This window comes from Aphelocoma coerulescens, chromosome 1, assembly GCF_041296385.1.
Source record: "Aphelocoma coerulescens isolate FSJ_1873_10779 chromosome 1, UR_Acoe_1.0, whole genome shotgun sequence".
Classification (NCBI taxonomy): Eukaryota; Metazoa; Chordata; class Aves; order Passeriformes; family Corvidae; genus Aphelocoma; species Aphelocoma coerulescens.
This window is the reverse complement of record NC_091013.1, coordinates 87,066,233-87,089,163: the sequence shown is the minus strand read 5'-3', so window position 1 is coordinate 87,089,163 and position 22,931 is coordinate 87,066,233. Positions and strand designations below refer to the sequence as shown.

Genomic DNA, 22,931 nt, shown 5'->3' with positions numbered 1-22,931 from the left:
CATCTGCATGCATTCATTTTATTTAAAATAAAATACAAATCTAATGTTTCTGTTTTGAAAATTAGCACTTCTTTTATGTCCTTTACTGTTTTCTAAAGATAACACAAAGCCACGTATCTTGGACTCAGAAGTGTGAACACATCTGCTGATGTCAAAATCAGGCCATATGAAAATGGATGAATAGTTAAAACTGTATCAAGAAGTTACATTTATCTATGGATGGCTTCCAATATAATCCTTATTAAAGAAGGAGCAGTAGTTGACTATGATTATGAATGCATTAGAATTAGAGGAACCCTACAGAAGTCCTGCTAAGTCTTTGATTCTCCTTGTTAAAATGTGTCAGCCAGTTTTCCAAGGGATAATAGCTTTCAGACAGAACACCGTAGACATAACGAGTACAAAGGGCTGGGTTTGCTCAGCCTGCTGATGGGTTTTTGCACTATTGTATTTCAGCTGTGACAGGTTGGTTCCCAGCAATACAGTGGGTCTGCATCTTCCCTGGGCATCTGCAAAACACCACTTCTGTACTGGAGGTATTTGAGGCAATTAGCTACAGAGATCTGTTTTTATTCAGGTGTAATCAGTTTACAAAATAGAAGGTACTACTTTAAAAATTTTAAATGAAAAGGTTAAAAATATGAAACTCAGCACATGAAGAGCAATTTTGGCCTATTTTTGAAGTGTTATTAGATCTCTTTCCCCACCCAGATTCAAGAAGGAGGGCTCTTTCCTCCAAGCGTACTTTTTTCTTTATAATGATGGGATGCTATAGGCGGAATTCTGCAGCCACCAAAATCCCCATCTCCCCACAGCTAACAAATTATTACTGTAGGGAATTATCCTAGGGTTTCTCACACACTAAACACTGAGTGCAATGTACTATGTATGGGTGACAAGGAAAAAGTAGAAAAAGAAAAGAAAAAAAAAAAGGGAGTTGGGAAACCCTGTGTGTTGGCACACACCTACGTATTAGCTAGAAACAAAATGGTGATGAAAACCAAATGCCATCTGTGGATGGTGGATGTGAGCAAAAGAATGCCTTGTTTTTCTTGCTATGTCACTGACTGCTGAGCAGTAAATTCAGGAAAGACTGGGATAGCTATCCCCTTATATCCACAGAGGTGAACATTACCTGGAGGTTGCACACATAAAGCACTGCCAGAGCACAGGGAGCATTCAGGGCGCATGTTTCCTTTGGGAGAAATAAGATGGTAAATTGACAGTACCCAAAAGGCAGAGCCACTCATACCAGAGAGAATGACTGAGGCAGGCATATTCCAAACCTAGGATCTTGGCTGATGTGATTTGTACCTAAATTTACCTTCAGGTAGCAGAGAACTGACTATAGCAAAAGGCTGGGATATCTGAGGTACCATCAAACCCATGTGAATGAGGCTGCAATGCCACTCAGAATGAACAGCGGCAATGCCACCCATCCCAGAGAGCCACATCACTCAAGTGTTGACAGAAACTTGTGAGAGACCCCTCACATCCTTGCTTTCATGGCCAAGCCTGTCACATGCCTCAGTACTCATGACAAGGTTAATCCACCCTCTCAAGGATGAGAGTTTAAAAGACAGATGTGAGCAGACACTTTAACAAAACAGTTCACGCCAACTGTATCTGTTGGGGACCAGACATTTGCGTTTGATTTGTTCTCAAGAGGGAATAGCTCCTCCATCCCATGAGTCTGCCAACAACACAAAGCTCCTCTCCTCTTCCATGATTCTCCCAATTTACTAATCTGTATTTTAAAAAGTGCTAAATTATGAATTAATAATACATAAAACAATGTATACAAATGTATTTAAAATATACATTTTATATACATATATGCCTAGATTTCCAGGTATGTATTTATAAACAATTTACACTAAAAAAAAAAGTATTAATTACTATTGTATAAATATTTATAATGAAGAATATTTATTTATTCTCATTTGACCTACTAAAATAAACTCCATCTCATCACCCCCATGTTTCCAGGAGGTAGCACTGGGACAGCAGTTGCTCCAGTCACAATCTGCCCTGGAGACGAGAGGAGCTTTCAGTGGGCAGGAATTTTCAAGAGGCCAAATGGACCTCAATGCTATGACTTAGTGAAGTGCGACTGCCCTTCATCCCTGGTGATGCACCGCACCCACCTGGCTGCCAACTCATGTGAGGATTGCACCTGCCTCTACTTCACGTTTGTTTCTCCAGAAAGGTTAACAGCAGCAACAACCTAATTCTTGGGGGATGCAATTACTCTCTTAGCTGGCATCCACGGAGGCAGCACATGTACGGTGAAGCCACCACATGTCTCTCTTAAACAGCTGCCATCTCATTGTCCTCGTCAGAGGGTAACATTCACCATCATCAGAACAGAGGAGTTCACAGCAGTGCAGCCTTCACTGGTAGCAGGAGCACTGCAAAAATGTTGGTAGGGAAAACTGAGATTAGCTTTTCACCTATCATATGTGAAACATTTTAGTACCGAGTTCTCTCTTTAGCCGATCTACTCTGCCATTATTTATAAAATGACATTTGGCTATGTGTGTAGGGGTAACATGCAACTCCCTATATGTAAGAATTAGTTCCATCAAAGGAAAATACATTGGTAGTCTCAGTAACAAAAAAAAAATCAACCCCAAACTTAAAAGAAAACTGTTCCACATCTTACTCCAGCGCTGTTTGCACAAAGATTTGTCTGGACTACACTGAACAATCTCTCGTGCTGCTTACAGACAGCACCAACTCTTGAGCTACTGCTGCCTGGTCAGAAGGCTACACACAGCAAAACCACAAAAAGGCTCTGTCATGAGACCTAACACAGAAAAACATAGTTAACAAAAGCACCCACGTACACAAGGGACACTGCTGGTCCTCTTCCGCAAAATTAACTGCATCCTTAAATGCATGATTTAATGAGCCAGACACTTCAGCAACAAGCCCAAGGACTTCTGACTTCTGGCATGCACCCAGGTACCTGTTTTTTGTGCTATGGTGCAAATGCTCTCAACCAGGTCACAAATCCAACTCAGGTTTCATAAAGCCACAGAACTACAAACCTCCTCCACTTCTACCATGACCCACAGAAAAGCATACCCAGGGCAGGGAGTGTGTGTTAACACCCTGATTAAGACACCGACAGCTCTGTGTGCCGCTCCAGGTAGTTGCACTGGTGTGAAAGGGAATGGTGTACTACAGCATGGGAAGGCAAGGGCAGAAGGTAACACCAAACTCCTCAAACTGGCAATGCCACCGCTGCCTCTGCTTCGTGCAACTGCATTTTTTGAAAGCTCAAGCAGGAAGCTCAATACACCACCTAGGAATGCATGCCCAAAGAGACCCTACTAGAAACAAAGTAACTCTGATATGCCTGACACCAGAACACGAGGGTAAGACTGCCTTGAGCAAGGTTGCTTAAGTCATCAGCAAGCATCTCTATGCTGGTTTTGAAAAATCTTTCCTGTATTGTGGCATGTCAGCCCTATTAAGACATGAAGAACATAGCCTTCTCACCTCGTGAGCCCTAGTGAGCCTAGGTGTTGTGCATGCAGAACAAGGTTCAGAAATAATTCTGGGTCATGCAACTCAGCAGGTAAAGTGACCAACGCTAGCGTGACCATCTTTAAATCTCTGCAAGAGCAGTGTAACATTATCTTTTTCATAAAGTTGTGCATCAGGAAACCAAGTGCTGCAAGAGTAGCCACTGAATTCATGAGGAAGCAGATTTGTGTAAACCTGACCTATGGGACTGCAGCCAAGACATGAAGGTTAGCTCCTCACTAGCAGTCCACTAAATTACATCCTTAGGACACTGCAAGTAAATAACTTGACAGAATGGAGCAAGTGAAAACATGTGACTGGAAACTTGGCTAGGAACCTGAGATACTTACTGTTGCTGCCAGTTTTCCAGGAAGAGGCATTTGCAAAGAAACGGCAAAAAAAGTTCCACTCAAAAATGAAAGAGTCAACCAGTGGTAATGTACAGAAAAACTAAAAGTTTGGGTGAAGAGTCCAAGGCAAGGAAGACAGCAAACCAAGGGAACTGTGGCACAGGCAACATGATCAAATGCTGCTGTCCTAGGAGTTGCATGCTTTTTCACAGTGCAGCAGTACTTACCCAAAAGGAAATGGTTTGTGTGCACTGAGGAATGCTCTGACTACAACTGTTGTTTAGGTACTCACACTGCCTGAGCTTGTATCTTAAGCTGAATCATATAGGAAGCATGTGCAATTTTGCACCACTGCACTCAAACAGCTGAAGAACCCAAAGACACCTGCACACATGATCAGGGATTCCAGTGTATCAGTTTAGGTGCAGGACTGCCTTTGAAAATTAATAATGGTGCATCACTTCACATAAAAATATAGTTGCTAAAATTTAATTGTAACCTCTGGTTATGGCTTTCAGTCTCGCTACATCCAACACTTTCCCCCTACAACCTCACAAAAAAAAGGGTCAAGGAATGGTGTTGGAAGCTTGCCATAACCACAGGCTCATATTGCCTTTGTCAAAGGAGCTAATTTCCCAAAATGTATTCTTTCAACAAAGATACTCTTAGTGAGCCTTTAATTTCAGTAGAATTTATGTGACTCTTAAAAATCCTCTGCTCTTCCCCCTCCCACCTTTTAAAATTTTTTTATGTTGAAAGAAGTAAAAGCTAGTACCATGCTTGAGTATTTGTCAGCTCATAGGCTGCTCTCCTGGCACAGACAAGCACATCAGCTGAGCAGTATCTGTTACCAACTCAGGTTTACCACATCACAACAAAAATAGCCCTTCCCAGGATTAGTAGCAACTGAGTCAGGTACACACCAAGCATAATCTCAGTGTGATACCTCCACTGCTTCATACAATACAGGGTTTTATCGAGCTTTGTGTTGAAGAGGGCAGTGCACACTCAAAGTACATCTAAATATGCACTCCAAGTGTTTCTTGTTCCACATGGAAGTGCTTCGGGCACCCATCGTGTATATTAAAGCCAGAACAGTGGCAGCCGAAAGATTTATGCTCAGCCCTGGAGCCCATCTGAGGCATGTTTGTGTGCCATTATCCAGCAATGCAGGGGTGGGAACGCTTATCTTCAGTGCAGAGCTGCAATCAGCCAGCTGGCTCTGCAGCAGTTAGGTAGACAGAGAAAAGCTGTTGTTCCAGGAACTAAGAATATTTGACAAAAACTGAAGCTGTTTGGGTGGTTCTGAGCTGGGCAGTGGCATACATCCTTTTAAAAGAAATGTGGTCTGCCTACAGCCTTATGGTCTTCAGTGGTCATGTCAGGGCATCCCACCTTAAGAGATACATCCATGTGTAGCTAACAGCTGCAGAACTTTTGATTCTCCTTGTGTTTAGGAAGTTCTCCCCACTGCTAGTGCACCTTCCCACAACTGGAGTCTTTGACTCTCCTGTGCTTGAGCTACTTGCAGTTTTTCAGTGTCCTGACTAGCACTTTTAAGTTCTGCATAGTGATTCTCTTCCCCAGTATCTAAAATAAAATCAATTTCCTGTTTCAGTATTAGATGAGCTCTCTTTTCAACTCAAAAGGGTTTGAAGTTGTGGAAGCAACAACCTTTTTCTCTCTACTGAGTTCTTTCAGATACCAGATATTAGGAACACAGGGACTTGCAGCAGCCTGCACACCCCTTCCCATTGTGTAACTGCTATTGAACTGCTGCCATCTCTCAGTTGAAGAACATGTCCGTGCTAACTTGACTCTTGACTGCTCTTACAGCACTCTTCTTTTTGCTGAAAGACAAAAAAAAAAGAGTAAGACTTTATAATTAGTCATTACAATTATTTCCAGAGTCGCTTTACACTCTTTTGGCTATGCACAAATACTAGGCTCTTCCAAATATTGGTTTAACAGCTGCCTCCCCACAATTTAATTGAAAACACTTAAAAAAGGCACAGAAGCCTTCCACTCCCTCCTGTTTTTCCAAGCACCCCTATCAAAGAACAAAGTAGACTACACAACGTATTCTTAGTGTTATCATTAAGATACTTGGAAACAGTAACATGATATACAAGTACTTACCTGTTCCACCCAGCTAAACTCATCCTCTCACCTTTCCTCTTGCAGCTCCTGAAACTTTTTGGCAAACAGCTCCATGGGAAACAACTAAAATCAACCAACCTTCATCACAGCTTCTTCATCCACTATCATCTGAGCAGTAACTTTAATGTAAAAGAATGTTTACACCCCTTCCCCCATAGGCTTTGAAATAAGCAGCTGGTCAGTGATACTTCCACTCCTTCCTCCAAGGGGACTGCAGGCAACTATGTTTTAAAGCTGGGGTAATTAAGAAAACATGATATTAAAACAGAATTTATGTGCCAAGACTAGCATAGATGGTATCACCCTTAGAAACCATATTCTACTTTCTGTTTGAAACCACATGCAAATCTTTTCATCCAGTTAATTTTCCTACCAGGGCTGACATTAGGCTTGACCATCATTTCCAAGAACTGAGACAACCCCAACAGTTCTCTGTGCTGCACTGACACGGACGCTGACAGTGACAGCAGACCTACATCACCACACATCTTAAAATTTATGATATGATGTATCTGTACACTTCATCTCAAAATCTGTGTTTCTCATGCAGCCTGGCTTTCTATACTACCCAGTGAGTACTCAATTTAGAGCATCCAAATGCTTGAAGTTTCTTTAAGAGCAAACTTGTCAGGACGAGCGCTGAGACACAAAGACACGTTTCTATGTACGAACTTAGATTACTTAGACTGAGCATTTTCTTCTTTAGGCAAAGTCATCACACATGCCTACTTATCTTCCTCATCCCTCCTTTGGGATCTTTCAATTGATTCTTCAGGTCAGCAAAAAGGGTGGTTGCTTACCAGTTCACAGTGTTCAGAATCACTTCAGTAGCAACAAGAAGCCATAGGTTTTGCAGTGTAGGATGTCAGCATAGTAAAGTACACACAAACCCATCAGCATCATAGGCTGAGGACCAGACACACACTGGAGTTAAGTTTTCATTAACAGCATTAAAGCAGAGCATACCAATCTTTAAGAAAGGCCAAAGTGGGTTTTCGATGCTACTGTCACCTTGTATCTCTTCATATGAACTGCAGACACACCACTTATTTCTGCAATAGGACTGGAAGCTTCTTACAGACATTGCAACTAAGGCCTGTTGGGTCAGGATAGATCTGGACAGTAGCACTTTCAGTGAACAGATTATCCAAGTCTGAGACAATAACACAGGTTTCATCATTAACATCTCTGACACGTTGTGATCAACCTGCTGATCCATACACTGGCAAGTATAAAATCCCCCCAAACTGACCAAAGTGAACAATACACACAAAGAAAACTCTTTTACTTCTCTCTTGCGTCAGGTGTTCATTTGAGTAGTGTCTGAAGTTGTTTCCTTTTTCCTACCTCAGCTGAGACATCAGTGGCATCAACATCTACAGATAAAGAAGATATAAATAATGAAATACAATTATCTGTAAAGCAGGATACACAGCATCCTCCTCAGAGCGGCAGCACTGACTGCAGGGGGATGGGGAGGGAGTGAAGGGAACCACTGCAGGTAAAACCAATTGTTTCTAAACCAGTTTGAGGAAACATACTGCCATTAGGCCAGCAGACCATCTTGGATGAAGATTTCACGTGCACTTTTTCTGACAGTTATAAAAAAGATAACCAAGCTTGACCCAACTATTCCACTGCAACACTTATCATCCTTATCAGGTATCAGCTGCAGAAATAAAAAGCATAGGCCTAAAGTCTACAGAGAACAACTGTTGTGACAAGTCATCATGCCAATGCCCTTTATTTCACCCCCAGTTCACCTAATCTAAAGGTATCTGCGTAGAGAAGAAACAGAATTAGAAAAGAAATAAGAGGGGCTGTACTTATAATTCAGAATTCTCCATATATATGGAACTATTGATGCTATGAATTTTATTAACAGAGCCTTACACCCTCACCATTCCTTTTCTTCAGAGAGGAATATGATAAAACAGGAGAACTTGGCTGTGAGGAGAAGCACCCTCAGGACACTGGACTATTTGCAGGACTGCATGCAACCACTTCAGCTCCTTTAACTAAAGGGAGCTGCATCTAAAGTGATAAAGGAACAGCACACATTGCTGTAGTACCAGCAAGTCTTGAAAGGCTGCAATGTTCAGGGGAAGTAACTGCACCAGAGAATATCTCACAACATCCCTTCTCCAACACTTTTGTATCCTGGAGCAAACACGCCATCTGTGTAGTTATTCTGCAGCAATACCCTGAGCAAATGCCTTGTACTTACCTCCAGGAGGAGCCAAAGTATCAAATAAACCCTTGTATCTCCATTTTACCTGAGCAGTAACACCAGTGGTATTACCCAACACTTCAAGCAAGCCTGCAAAACTCTTCACAACTCTTTTCAATTAAGTGTCTTCCTGGCATAATAAAGTGCTTTATTTCACAGGAATCAGCTGTAACTAGAAACGATATTATTTCACGAGCCATGCAATACTTTGACCATCTTCCCTTCAGGTTTTGAGCACAGGCCTTCCACGCATAGTTTCAGGGAACTCCAGTCGCCTTAAGCCTCACAGAGCTTTGATTACTCTCATCTGGTGAACACGTATTTCCCATTCCCCAACACAAAAGACTAGCACAAGCAGGGGTAACATTCAGTACAAGAAAGCCTAAAACCACTGCTCAAAAGTCCATCCTACTTCCTGCATGCCAGCCAGAGGGCTGAAACTAAGACAGCACCTGGACAGGTGGCTAAGCCATGCCAACCCGAGACAGCAAGCACAGGTAAAATAGGGGGGCAGCAAGTTGGCTTGGCTGCTCCCATACCATGCTGAGATGTCTTATACCATCTCATCTGCCTTCTCAACTTTTTCAAACTTGTTTTATGTGTCTATGGACATAGAATTATACATTTGGGCTAGAAGTAACCTCAAAGATCATCTGGTTCTAACCCTCCCCTGCCATGGGCAGGGACACCTTCCAGTAGACCAAGCTGCCCCGTGCCCCATTCAGCCCGGCCTTGAACACTTCCAGGGAGAGGGTGTCCACAGCTTCTCTGGGCAACCCTCACAGTAAAGAATTTCTGTCTTGTATCTAATCTAAACCTACACTCTTCCAGACATACTAAGGCCTTTAGAAGGAAGCAAAGCTCCTCCTGCTGGTCACACCAAGCCGCATGTCTCTGACAGCCAGACACCATTAGTGCAATTACCAGACATCAGACAGAGCCACCCACAACCCTTAAAAAAACCCTTAAACCAGCGAAGCACAGGCTGTCACCTGGCGTACGACAAGGACACGTCCCAGTCTGCTCCCTGCTGACGGCCACCCCACCAAGGCCAGCCCTGCTCTATAACCCGCAGTCCGTACTCCGTCCAAGGCCCGAACACCGTAGCTGGTACAGCCCCGCCGGGCCCCTCTCCCCGGAGGAGGAGAGCGGGGAGGGGGCACAGCCCCGAGAGCCGCCGGACCCGCCCCGGCTCCTGCGCCACACAGAGCGGCCTCCCCGTTCGCAACCAGCACCGCCCCAGCGCCCACACGCCCCGGCAGCCATGGCCGGCCGTCGCTGCAAGGCCACGCCGCCCGCTCCTGCCACACATCCACCGCAGCCGGACGGGCCCCTCCAAATCCCGGGACAGACTCGCACCCCACGGCCCCGCTCCCACCACAGAGAAGCGCTGCCCCACCCAGAGCCGACAATCACCGAGTGACAATCGGCCGTGTCCTTCAGGGCCCCCCTCCCTACCCGCCGCGCCCCTCCGGCTACTCCTCAGCCTCCCCCTTCTTCCTCAACCGCTCGCACAAGCCCCTTCTTGCCCCTTAAACCAAGACAGGACTACCGCCCTTCCCCCTTTTCCGACATCTTAACCCGGCTCCCCGACCGCTCCTCCCGAGCTAAGCGTCCCACGCCACCAACATGGCGGCCGCGGCCGCCTCCTTCCCCACCCCGCTACCCAACGCGGCCGCACCTCACGGGATCTGCCGGGAAATCGAGTCCACGTCCTGAACGCTGCCCCGCTATTGCTCTCCTAAGGAAACTACAAGCCCCAGAAACCCCCGCTGCGAAAGGGCGCCAGCCAATGGCGAGACGGCAGCGCGGGCAGCGGCCCCGCCCCGGCGGGCGAGAGGGGTGATGTCATTGCCCAGCGGGGCCGCGGGGGCGCGCCGCGCGCCGCCGCTCATTGTGCTCGGCCGGTGCCGCCTCCGCTGCCGGACACGGCGGGGGGGCCGCGCTCCCGCTCCTGCGCTGTCTGGGGCGGGCGGCCCTGCGCACATCCCCGCACACTGCTGCCTTGCGCCGAGCCCTGCTGCTCCTATCCTGGGCGTCCTGGCTCCAGGGTAGCTCGACACCGTTCCGGAGGGCTGCGCTGCACGGCACGGCACTGCACGGGCAGTGGGGACTGAACACCCATCCCCGAGTGGGACTGCCTTGCGCCCAACCCCGCTGCGCCCATCCCGGGGAGCTGCCCTGCGCCGGGAGGGTGGCCAGCACCCATCCCAGTGGAAGTGGGCTGCTGTGCGCTCATCTCCGGGGTCAGCACCTACCCGGGGCGTGCGGGGGCTGCAGCGCCCAGCCCCGCTATCCCCAGCGTGCGGCGGCCCGGGGCTGCCGCTTCTTCCCATCGCCGCTGACCGGCTCCTGGCTCCCGCCTCGTTTTATGGTCCTGGAGAGGGAGGAAAAATCCCAAACCAGGTGAGTTCTGCGCTCATCTTTTCTTTCTGTGTGCTTTTCCTTGTCCTGTTACCCCCTCCCTCCCAGGCCCCCATCTCCGATGCCCTTCCCCGCACTGTGTGCTCCTCAGCGAGGAGCAGCGCTGCCGAGAGGGACTGCGCTGTCGTTCCCTGGTCCTGCTGAAAAAGGAGGGGCGGAGGGACGGAGGAAGCGGGGAGAAAAAGCCCTAACCCGCTAAATGGTCTCATCCCGCGGAGATGAGTCCCCCTCGCCGCCCTTCGGGCCCGGCGGTAGCTCCGCGGCCGCGCTGCGCGTCCCGGAGCCCCTGGGAAACTCCCGCAACTCCGGGATGCTCCGGGCGCCCCGAAGCTGCGCGGTCCCGAGCCGGCGGGGAGCCCTGTCTGGCTTGGCTCCCTCGCTGGATAAGAGTGGAAAATAAGATGGATTTTGAATTGCTGTCGTTAAGCGCTGCAGAGCCTGCGAGAGCCGGGCTCCTGCGGACAAAATAAATACGAGGTGTGTTTTGGGATGGTTTTTGGGGCGTTGGTGTGCTGTCGTGCGGCTTCGTTGTTTTGACACCGCTATTCCTCCCCCCTTTCAGGGAAACGGGGGACATTTGAATCCAACTGACTTTCAGTCCTGGCTATGTGCAGTTGGTCCAGGTTTCTTCTCCAAGTCACATCTTGAGTTAGTATCTTAAAAATTCTTGGTTGACAGCCTGATGTTTTATTTCAGCTTCTAAACTACTGCTCTGATCTTTTTCATTTTTATCGTAAATATAAGAAATGCCTATATTTTAAACTTTGTAGAAACTTTGTGGTCCAGCAGAGCTTCATTGTCGTGGGGCTTTTTATTTGTTTCACTGTTCCTTTCTGTTTGTGAGGTGCAATTCGGATTTTTACTTGAACAGTGCTAAGATATTAGTGCAACATACAGATAATTTTTTCCTTAGTATATAACATCAGAAGGCTTTATCCCCTTTTATAATTGAATTACTTCTGCAGTTGCTAGTGGACTCTAGACTTCTCATTTTGTGCTGATGGCAATGAAATGTGTGCACACAGAGGGGTCCTGCTTGTTTCAAGTCTGTCAGTATCTTTCAGTGCCCTTTAAAGTTAATCCTCACCAAAGCCCGACTTGGAGGCTGTTCTGAGAGCAGCAAGAGTGTGCAGCTGAGTTGATATTTTTAATTTTTTTTTCCTCCCCTGTGCTTCATATTTGCTTCTGCGCTTCTCTTGTGTAACTGGCGCTGTGTGTCCTCTGGCAGGGCTCTCCCTGGAATTGCAGTGCTGGGGTGCGGGTGACATGAGTGCAGTGGGGACAATGAAACTCCCTGTTTGGTTTGCTCAAAGTGTTTGTAAACACCCGGGCGGTGTTGGGGTGTCCGTGTGCAAGGGATGGTGTTTTACAGCTTCCCCTCTTCGAGTGGAATAAATATGCTGCATCCACACCTCCTTGCATTTATTTTATCTGTGTTTTTTCCTTCCTTCCTCTTTACTACTGACTCAAAGGGGAAGAACAACAGTGCACACAGGCGTTGCCTTTGGTTGGTCTTTTTTTAACATTTTTGTTTCCTGGAATGGCGTTTTCCTCTTTATTTTACAAGCGAGGGAACAGATAATCTAATAGAGGGTTTCCCATATTGGCTGTAAAAGGAGAAGTTTTATAGCAGTGATTTTGTTAGCCTGGTATAGAAGGCACTGGATATGAAGTGATAATTTGAAACTGTAGCCTGGGAAATACTGCTATAGAAGTTGGTGAGAACAAGCAAGGAATCCATGGCTGGTGATTTTGCATTTAAGTAAGACAATTTTTGTGATGCCCCTCTTTCTTTATTCTGTTTTCATCTTTCTGTATATATATATATCTTGAACAAAACAACCATAAATAGCAGTACATATTTATATATATTTCAATATTTATTACATTTGTTGGATTTAGGAATACTTGTGACAATGCATGCTAGCATTTTCAAGCTGTATTATACTATATCAGGAGATAGATTAAAAATGTACCACAGAAATCTACACTGTATTAATCAGATAAAATTTTGCCTTTCAGCAACTGAAATACAGACACATAAGAAGGGACCAAAAGCTGAAAATCACTCAATGATTACTGTGAAAAAAGTCAGATGAGCTAGGGGATCCTTCCTCTTGTCCTGCAAAGACCTAAATGCAGTGTACGTGTTTACTCTGATTCAAGAATTCTCTGAAATGCCAGTTGCTGGAAGCAAAGAGAATATCCCAGGAAGGCAGCACTAAATATTTCCTCAGGTCTTTTACCTTTTTTCCCCCATTTCTTACTAGTGTCCAGTTTTTGAAGGGAAATTCAGGGTTAGGTGGTCTCATGGTCATACTCTGCAGAGTTTTCTTGCATTTTAGTCCTGTTCCTCATGAAATTGAGTATGATGCCAATTACTGGCTTCTTAGTCAAGCCAGAAATCACACCCTTGCAAATTGGTTTTATGAGTATCACCTGTGTGCCCTGAACTGTGTTAAATTGCCCATCCCAGAACTGTTGCTGCCCTGGGATGTTTGGGTGTCACCCAACCTCGTGTACAGGGGAACCCAAAGACTGGCGAGATGAGGGGAACCCAAAGACTGGCGAGATGAGGGGAACTGGGAAGAGCCAGAGCTGGACCAGCCTTGCTGACTTTTAAGCTTAACTCTCCTCTTTGCTCCAGAGATGAGCTAGGAGAGGACAGGGATTTCTGTAGCCTGGAGTTGGGATCTGGTGAGACAGCTGAAGTTCCTGAAGCAAGAGATGGATGGCTGAAGGTGGCTCTCCAGGGAGGAACTGAGCAGTCACTTCCCAAACCGGCAAGGGGAGAAAGGCATCTGCAAGCAAACAACCCCCGTTTGTCGTGAAAGAGCTTTTCTCTGTTGACTGATCTGTGCTGTACTTCCCATCTTCCCAGACCCAGCTGCAGGTGGTAGGTGTTGCTCACAACCTGAGCTGAAGTGTGGTGGCTCTCTAATGCAAGCTGTGGAGAGCTCCTGGGTTCAGCTCTGGAGCTGTCTCTGTTTGGTCCTTGCTGGGACAGCCAAGTTGGCATCCATCAACTGGCAAACTGAGACACCTGCTCTAAGTTTTGTGGTGTGTCCCAGAGAGGTGTATTTGCAGCTGGGTTTTTTGTGGGTGGTATAGGTTTATTGGCCTTTTCTTATTTTTACATAAAATAGCCAAACAAGAAGTTATAATAGCTGGGAACTAGATTGATTCCATTTCTCATTTTAAGGCTTATTGCCTTTTTTTCTAAGGACAGGACCAGCAGTTTGAGTGCAAGCCTTGCTTTGTCTGAGTACAGAAGGAGGAATGGGGAATGTGCTAGGTGCTAGTTCGTGCATGTTGTCAAATAACCACCCAGGCAGTGAGAAAGTAAGAGAGATTCATTTCAGCTGTGTGTCTGGCATGGCAGGAGTGTGGAAAGTAGCACAAGATGGGCATACCTTGCAGTAATGAAACTGTTTAGGTACTGATGCTTGTATGGATGTTTGCAAAACTTTGGAACAGGAGACTTAGGAGTCAGTAAAATAATTTTCTATATTACAGATGGGTTTCTGACACCAAAAATGTCAGCCCAGTTGGAGAGGTCTTGGCGCAGAGACGCTCAGCAACAGCTCTGCTTTGGCTGGAGGACAGATGAGATGACCTGAGGCAGTGTTTTGATTGACTTTCTAGTTTCCACAATTTCATTTTGCAACAAGTCATTTAGCTTCCTGCTCCCTCCCAGTGCTTCTGTCAATAACTAACTAAATTCTCATTTTATTTTTAATGGCTCTCTTACAGTGGGAAAGAAGTGATCTGTCATGTTTGTCATATAATCCTGGTTGGCCTGTGCATAAATCATGAATTTAAAGTGAGGGGAGGGAAGGGGTTGAGTCAAATATTCCTCAGGTGCTAATATGTTGAAATAATTAGGGCAGAACAAGGATCAACTTGTCCCTTAAAATCACTGTCAGCTTTTAAACAGAGTCAAGACCACAGTGAAGTCTGCTGCTGTTGCAGTAGTTTCGTGACTAATCTACGCTATTAAACATTGGCCCTGCATAAGGTATTGGTGAGATTTGTGTTGTAATGTCATTTGATTTCACCTTGCATAGATAAAAATAATTAGAGAGCTTTGTTGCTTTGAGCTGAGGAGAGATATTTAGGTTGTGAACAGCTTGAGACTCACACACCATTTATCATCTTGCCTCTCCTGGAGTTACTGCTCTCACTACACTGCAGAGGTACACTCTTCCCTAATATACTTAAGGCAAAATTTAAACCTATTTTAAACCTATTTAACCTAGCTATTAGTTTTCTGAGAAAATTAGGGAATACTTGCACAAACAGAGGAGAAAACCTTCAGTAAGGTCTCACAAATCTGCTGCCCTTTTAAACATCACAGGATACCCTGTTTATTTTCTTTCCTTTTAGCAGAAATACTGTCTTTTAAGCACTGCTGAACTAAAAGTTAACTGTAACCTTTAAGTATCTGAATAGTGTTTTCTTTTAGACCTTGAAAAGAGTAATGAGAAAAGGGAAGAGAGAAGAGGAAGGGGAGGAAAGGCTGTACCGGCATGAAAAAAGATGAGCTTGTGCATGGTTTCTTAAAAGACTGTATCCTGCAGGCTGAATTTAAAAGGGGGAAAAAAAAAAAAAAGGTGTTAGAGATGCCAAAGTACAGAAGTTGAGCAGTGCTTGGGTTACTGTGTCCTGCTAAAGATGTCCTCCACAGAGAGAGGGACTTCATGCAGTGCCTCAGCAGCCCAACCCACTGCTGCACTGTGCTTCTTCTCCTCTGCAATGAAGGTTCCAAAAACTAAACTCTGCTTTTTTGATTAAGCAAAATCTCAGTTACTCAAAGGGCAGCATGTGTGCATTTAAAGTGTGAGTATTTCTTGATATAAATCCAGGCTGTTGTTTGCAAAAGAGAATTGTCATGGAACCACCATCCTGTAGGCTGGTGCTGAGCCTTGATGCCAGTTTTTTTGGAACAGTGCAGAAAATGAATCCGACTGCATATGAGAGTCTCGCATCCCCCACAGTAACAATCATTTGCATGTGCTTTCCTGAGTGTTTTGGACCAAAATCCTTGCAGCCAAAAAAACTATTGCTTTGGCAGAAAGGATTACCCTGTTACCTCGCTCTGGAAGGATGGGACCCCTATCCAGAGTAATCAAGTAGTTAAGAATAGAATATTTTCTATTCTAAATATTGTTGGAATATTGGAAGTTGAAAGGGACCTACAAGGATCATCTAGTCCAGCTGCCTGAACAATTCAGGGCTGACCATAAACATGTTGTTAAGGGCATTGTCCAGATGTCTCTTGAACACTGACAGGCTGGGGTATCAACTCCCTCTCTAGGAAGCCTGTTGTAGTGTTTCACCATGCTCTTGATACAGAAATACTTCCTCATGTCCAGTCTGAACCTCCTCTGGTGCAGTTTTGAACCATTCCTATGCATCCTGTCACTGGATACCAGGGGAAAGAGATTAGCACCTCTCTCTCCACTTCCATTCCTCAGGGAGCTGCAGGGAGCAATGAGGTCACCCCTTTTCTCCAAACCAGACAAGCCCAAAGTCTTTGCTGCACTTTGTAGTGCTCTTCCAGCCCTGATGAAGCTGTGTGGGGTTGTACAGGATGTTTCCCTACTCAGTGGGGCATTGCTAAAGAGGCAGCACCAGCTCCAAGGGGAACTGCTAATGTTCTTGTTCCCACCTGCTTTCTCCCTGCTTGTTTTCCATCTGCCTGAGCCTCTTGCTCTAGTGCAGCCACCCCAGCTGCACTTTTAGGAGCTTGGATATTCCCAGGCTACAGATAAATCTGAGGACTAGGTATAAATGCAGACTCTTAGCTGAAGAAGATGTGATGCCTATAGGAAACAGATTATTAAAGGTGCTGAGTAGAAGAATTTGTGTCTGGTTAGAAGATCACCCTACCTCTGCTCTTACCTGAGACAGGTGAAACTTTAAGCACAGGAGCTTGTCAAACCTTCCTGTCTTTTCAGTGGTCATTGTTTTGCTCCAAATAGTCATTTATCCATAAATATGAGTGTGATGAGAGATCCAGAAAAATCTGTGCTCCAGAAAAATCCCAGATCCATGCTCGGGATGTAGACCATTAGTTGAGACACGAACACCAGCATTCAGATTTACAACCAATCAAAGAACAACTTAAAGGGATTGCCAGGATTAGAAAAGAGATTTTGGGTTTTCTATGTTGCAAAGAATGCTTTCAATTGAAAAGCGGACTTGAAAAATAATCATTAGCACTTCTCTGTGATTTAAATTTCATTGCCTGAACTCAGAGAAATGGAAAATAGATCAGTCAAGGCTTTTCATCTAACAAGTTTTTAAAGAAAGCCTGATTCGTGTCTAATTAGTGAGAATTTCTTCATGGTGCTTCTAGGACCTAAAGCATGGTGTTTTCATGACAGTTGTGGCTGCATGGGAATATTTACTGAAAATAACACCCTTACTTAAAAACGTAGTGAGACAACCTTGTATAACCTGATTTGACATCAAGAAATCCACTATGGCATCTCCATACTGTGTGCTCTGATTTTCCTGTTGCTTTCTGATGGTAGAAGGGAGTTGTAAATTCCATCTTCTCCAACACTGGAGATTGAAACTTTATTATAATACCTACTGAACTTGATTAACTGAGAGAGGGGACAACTGCCACTTGAAAAAATAATTCTTTTTCTGTTGTTCTTGCATTTCCACTATTAATGCAAATACCTGAAAAGTAAATGTAGGCTTAAAAAAATCTTTCCTGGCTCATTTGGTATCCCTGCTAGTCCTCTGGAGACATCAGATTATTCCATCATGTGACAAGTAGTCTCTAGATGTGAGAATCAGGTAGCCTGGAATTGTGGTGGGGGTGTCAGCTTATTTTTGCATATTGAGAAGAAGGTTGAGAGAAGTAACATTAGCCTTTTTATTCTTGCATCCCCCCCTGAAGTTCATGGTACAGCATGTCCTGTGGAGAAAAGGTATAAATTCATATAAACCCATGGTAATAAGTTTAATTAAACCCTAGCAAAGACTGGAGAAATCTCTAGCTTTCACAGAAAGGTAAGGGCAGGTTTGGGGTGTCCGTGTATCTATGGACTGCTGAGGACCTCAGAATAGTTGAGTATCTGGTTCACTGGAGATATAGCAGCAAGTTTAACCTGTGTGATTATGGCTTTGGGCTCTTCTGTTCTTCTCTGTAATTCCTTTTTCTGTGGCATAATTACAGAAAGTGCTGTTACTCTGAAGGGGATGTTTTAACACAGTTTGCAGCTAATTCCATTTTTTTCTGTCTAAAATATACTCAAGTGCAGTGAGTATCTGCACCACTGCAATTACTCCAGCCTTGTTGGCAATAGCTGTCTCCTGCCTGTAGCCAACAGAAGATTGTGGCACCCTCTGATTTCTCACGTATAAAACTCCTCACTGTAAATATTTGCTCTTTGTGTTAGGTGGTTATGGGGGGATTCTTGAACAATGTTGGGTCTATTGAAAAAACCAAACATGTAAAGACTGCGTCAGAGCTGCATGTACCAGCAGCTTGAAACTGTAGAAGCAGAGTCGGTGCCTGATTTCTCTATTGCATTTGTCCTTGTTCTGAACAATTTGTTCCTTCTAAAAAGGGAACTGTGCCCATTCCCTTCAAGTCAGCAGTATTCACATTTCTAAAATGTGGTAGTAGCATTTTGCTTGGATTGATGTGTTTATGGACACATAGAAACCCCCCAGATAAACACAGGTTTCTGTTAACTCTTTAATTTCAGCAGGCAAGCAGGAGTCTAAAGTTGAACTCTTTAACTCCAGGGTAATGGATTTCTGGTCGACTTATTTGGGAGAAGGAGGCATGAACGTAGGACTCAGATGGAAATTGCTGTGTGGGATCTGTAGGAATGAAGGCTCATCTTGTGTTGTGACCTGCTGTTGGCATGCCCTGAACACCTTGTGCAGGGATGTAGTGCATGTTCAGTGCAGAAACAATCAGTGTCTTTTAGCAGTTGTTAGCTCCAAATTCTGTCTTTTGCCTACTACCCAAAACTGGAAGATAAACTTAAATATATCCATATTGTGATCCTGAGGTACTTCTCAGTATTTCCATTATGTTTGTAAATGACTTTTGCTAATGTAGAGTGTTTCCCTCTTCTAGGAAATATTTTTTTCCTTTTATTTTAAGTAGCAGTTCTGTTGTCACAATTCTGCAGGAAGGCTGTGTCTTGGTGCACTTGCACTTAGCTATGCAGGTCACTGGTCCCTTTGTGTCACTAGGCAGCACCAGCAAAATGGTCTTGAAAAGCATGGCTTGTGAGAAGTGTCTGCTGGGTCACATTGGACATCCCTGTGCTGGAGATGCTTGAGATTGCCCTGTCCTGTGCCATAATACATGGTTATTATGGACCACTCCTGAATTTTCTGCTGCAGATGTGAATGTAGTATGGGGAACTTGTAAAGCTCTTTCTCAAGCTGCTGTCTGGCCTTTGTGCGTGCTTCCATCATGAGTAACTTCACCTTGCTCATTGTGAATGTTCAGTCTTTTGTCAAAGACTGTCACATATATATCAGTGTTGTCTCTAATCTATTGAACCTCTGGATTGGGAAACTGCTTGAATAAGTCAGTCTTAAAATTAATCTTTTTTGCTAGGTTAACTTTTTGGGATCGTGTCCTCAGGCTGATTCATTTTCCAGCCATGTGGGTAGTTAGCTGGTATTTAATAATAATAAATAAAGGCATGTTTAAAACAAATCCCCCCTAGTTAAGAATTCGCAACTGAAGAAATTCAAAATAAATTGAGTATTGATTTGCACAATGAAATAACCAAGGAAAACATTCATTGTGGGCTGAAGCTAATTCTGTTAGAGTAAAGGAGGCTGATTGTGAAATAAATATTAAATAAAGTATCTCATTAAGTTCCGCAGTTTTGCAAAAGCTGTTGCCACAGGGAGGAAGAACCTGGCGTGAATGATTGTTTGTTTACTGCAGCTGTCAGTCATTGCGGGGGTGAGCGTGTTGCATCAATTTGTGGAGTAGCCACTAGTAACCAGGTCATTCTGCTTAAATGTCAGGCTTCTTGCTGGAAAATGTGTGAAGCTACATAAAAATTCTTTCCATCATGTTAGCACATCTCTCACAATATTTCTCATTTTGCTTGATGACATCAGTTCTTGGAGATACAGAGAAAGGTTTTAAAAATATCTCCTGGGCAATGCTGGGTGATGCTTAGCTAATGAATTTATTGATGTCTGTCTGATACTCCGGAGGGTTGGTCCATTTCTCGTTCTTCCTCTGATGCACTTTTTGAGTCATTAATCTCTTTATGACTGCTCCTGTATTGTGTGTATAGATTGGGTTTTATTATCCATGATAAGGTCTTTGGGATAGAACTTCTCTCTGTTAGCCCCTACTTTCTACAGTGAAAAATCTGCAGTTCTCTGCAGTCTGTAGGTGTTACTGTAATGTGAGTAACTAGTGCTGTAACTTGGGTGGGAATAGCCATTAGTGGTTTTGGGGAAAGACAGTCTCCTTAATTTCATTGCAAATCAATGTATATAATTCACAGTTTCCTCTAGTAATTACATATTTTGTAATTTGAAGGCAAGACAATTGAATTCTGCATCTCTCTTGTGTTTATTGGCAAGTTCCTTCTAAACTTTCTGTTTCTTGGTTGCCTTGATGCATAAAATCAAGATAACCTCAGAGGGATGCCTTGAATATTCACCAATTATTTACTGTATGCCACTGAAGAAACGTGTTGCCAGCAATGCTAATGAACTTTATTACTCAGCCCCTCTGCTGCACATTGATTGGTATTTCAAAGATCTGCAGTCTCCACAGTGAGCTCGAGCAAATTCTTGACTGGACTTAGCCTGTAGATGACACTAATAACTTTGATTTATGTGGGGCTTTCCCTTTGGAAGAGCTCCAAAGAATTTTATAAACTGCAATGCAAGCCCTAGTGTAAATATTGCCTTAGCAGCCACCAGCTATCGGGGGGGTGCTGTGATGGATATCGCAGTGCAGCTGGCAGCTGGATGTGAGGGGATAGCAAGGAGGAAAAGGAATTCTGCAAGTGTTGGAGATGACAAAGGGAGAGAATTAAGAAAAGAAGCAGGCACTACCTGAATTCTGATTTTTATCTTTGATGTGACCAATTCTTAGAGATCAAGGGACTCTCATGTGGAACACAGCATTTTTGTCACAGCCTCATGGTGCTGTGATACTGGTTCAGTTCAAGTCGAGCAGAAAGAACCTTGCTAGCAACCAAGGTTTTCTTTCCATGCCGTGACAAAAACCATGTGTGTTTCTGGATGTCTTAATTAAAATAGTGAGGTGCAACAATGTGATTTCAGTGGTTCTTCAGGCTGGTGTGGCTGGCTCTGTGATGTTCTCTCTTGCAGAGGCAAAAAGCACAGTTGCTTGGAGTTTGCCCTCTATATGATCCAAAAGACTTGAAAGCATACCCTCTTACTCTTAAGCTGACATCCCATTAACCCTAAATCCTTTTAGAAAGCGTAAATAACTTTGCAAAGATGTTGGCTTATAATTTGCTGCGTTCAGTTGGGTTTGTTCACTGAATGGTGGAGCCTTGGCTTCTCCCCCGAATCACAGGTGCCCAAGCTGCGTTGTCTAAATAACACTGTTGTTATTTTAGGTCCCAGACACCATCACTGGAGAGAGATAGCAGAGTCAGAAGTGGGTCATTTTGGTTAATTCCTCAAAGGTGGGTGAGACAAAACAGTGCCATCCTGTACAATGTGATCTGCCAGACCAGTTAGGGTTTTAGTGAAACTAGGCACAGGGCTCAAGGTGTCAGATCACTCATTAGTAAAGGGGTGGTTCAGCTTTTGTGTCCCATGCAGGAGCATCTCTTTTAGAAAGGTTTTGAGCACTTTCCACTCTGGTAGCTGAGTGCTGCATCTTCAAGGACTCAGAAGCAGTAGACAGAGGCCCAGAAACTGGATAGCACAAATGAGTAGCTAGACTTGGTGTGACTGGAACTGTTGGAGAAGAAATGCATAAGTGTGCAGTGTGCATAAGCTGCTAAGTGTGCTCTTGGTTGACAGGCATCAGTGTCCTAAACCACCAGCCAGCTGTAGCCAAACAAAAAATGGCAAGAGCAGAAGTCAGCCCAATAGTGACAGGGTGGATGCTGATTCTGGCCTCATCCCAGTCACCAGGGGATCAAAAGAATTGTAGAAATTATATTGTTCTTTGAGTATTGATTTGCCAAACACTGCCAAAACACTCTTTCCTTCAGTAACTTTTGAGTCTGTTGGCCAGGTTAGATGTTAGCAAAAGCTTGTTTTCCTTAGAAAACAGGGCTAAAGTGTGTGTAATGCTTTGAGGAGCAGGGATCTTGTTGAATTCAGATGCTTGTTTGGCAGTGCTTGTCCAAAGCTTGCCTGGTGTGGAGAAGAGGTTGCACTGTATCATGTTTAGGCTTGGTCTGGGCAAATGAGTATTTCTGTTGGAGCACCTAATGGAGACCTCAGCAGTCAACAGAGCACAGTTTGTGGCTTGGCTTTCTGCCTGGCTATAGGCTTACACTAATCTTCACAACAAGAACAAAATGTGAAGTGTAATTATAGCCTGATGGATGAATTTATATTTTTGGTATATTCTGTTTCTGGGACTATTTTAATGCCTCAGTGTCCAAGATTCTGGTCTTTCTAGATACTTAGTTCTGTATTTTCCTAGGCCATACCATTAAATATATATATATATATAGATAACAGTCAATGAGTGCATTAATGTTTAATTCAGTACATTTTTCAGTTTTAGGATCCCATTCATCCATATTGCTGTGATCGATTCCTCCTGGAAATGCTGTGGTAATTAGAGGAGAGAATGATTTGCAAGCAGTACTGTGACATGTGTAACCAACCTGTCTTGTTTAGAGCCTTTCATTACCTTAGCTTATGACTATAATTGTGTACCATCTCAAGGAGGAGTGTGAACTTTTCATTTGCATGTTAATGGCACTTTGTCTGGGAAGGTGCTACAGGGATTCCAGCAGTGCTATGCGGAAAAAATAATGTGTCCAGTAAGCAAATAATTTTGATGGTTAGTGGTTCAGACATTGCTAATAATAAGGGTCTTTTTTCTTCTGATGTAGCAAATGCATCTTTCAAATGGGCAAGGCAATTGGTATGGTTTACGAAGAGAATTGTTACGGAGAACTCCTTCCTGTAATTGGCATCTTCTTAGGAAAGAAGAAAGGTGCTCATTACTTGTGTGCCCTTTTGAAAAGGAGAGTGTATTAATTGAGTCTTAA

The 22,931-nt window shown here is 44.2% G+C and overlaps 1 protein-coding gene and 1 long non-coding RNA gene across 6 annotated transcripts in view; one reads left to right on the top strand and one right to left on the bottom strand.

Moving 5' to 3' along the window:
- Positions 1-1,895: 1,895 nt before the first annotated feature.
- On the bottom strand, positions 1,896-9,975 carry LOC138110670 (uncharacterized). 3 transcript variants are annotated; one of them, XR_011151012.1, is made up of 2 exons: positions 9,956-9,975; positions 1,896-7,420 (listed from the first exon to the last, which is right to left on the bottom strand). It is a non-coding gene; the product is annotated as an uncharacterized lncRNA (long non-coding RNA). The 3 variants fall into 3 exon arrangements; XR_011151010.1 differs by lacking the exon at positions 9,956-9,975 and adding an exon at positions 9,733-9,908; XR_011151011.1 differs by lacking the exon at positions 9,956-9,975 and adding an exon at positions 9,267-9,725.
- A 178-nt stretch (positions 9,976-10,153) lies between these two features.
- Positions 10,154-22,931, top strand: part of RAB30 (RAB30, member RAS oncogene family) — a 40,984-nt gene continuing 28,206 nt past the window's right edge. The window contains exon 1 of one of the 3 annotated variants that reach the window (XM_069015836.1): positions 10,154-10,680. The gene's annotated coding sequence lies outside the window, so the exon portion shown is untranslated. Of the gene's footprint in view, positions 10,681-13,267; positions 13,595-14,662; positions 14,717-22,931 lie in introns of those variants that run through there. The other 2 variants (XM_069015857.1, XM_069015866.1) reach the window with 2 other exon arrangements.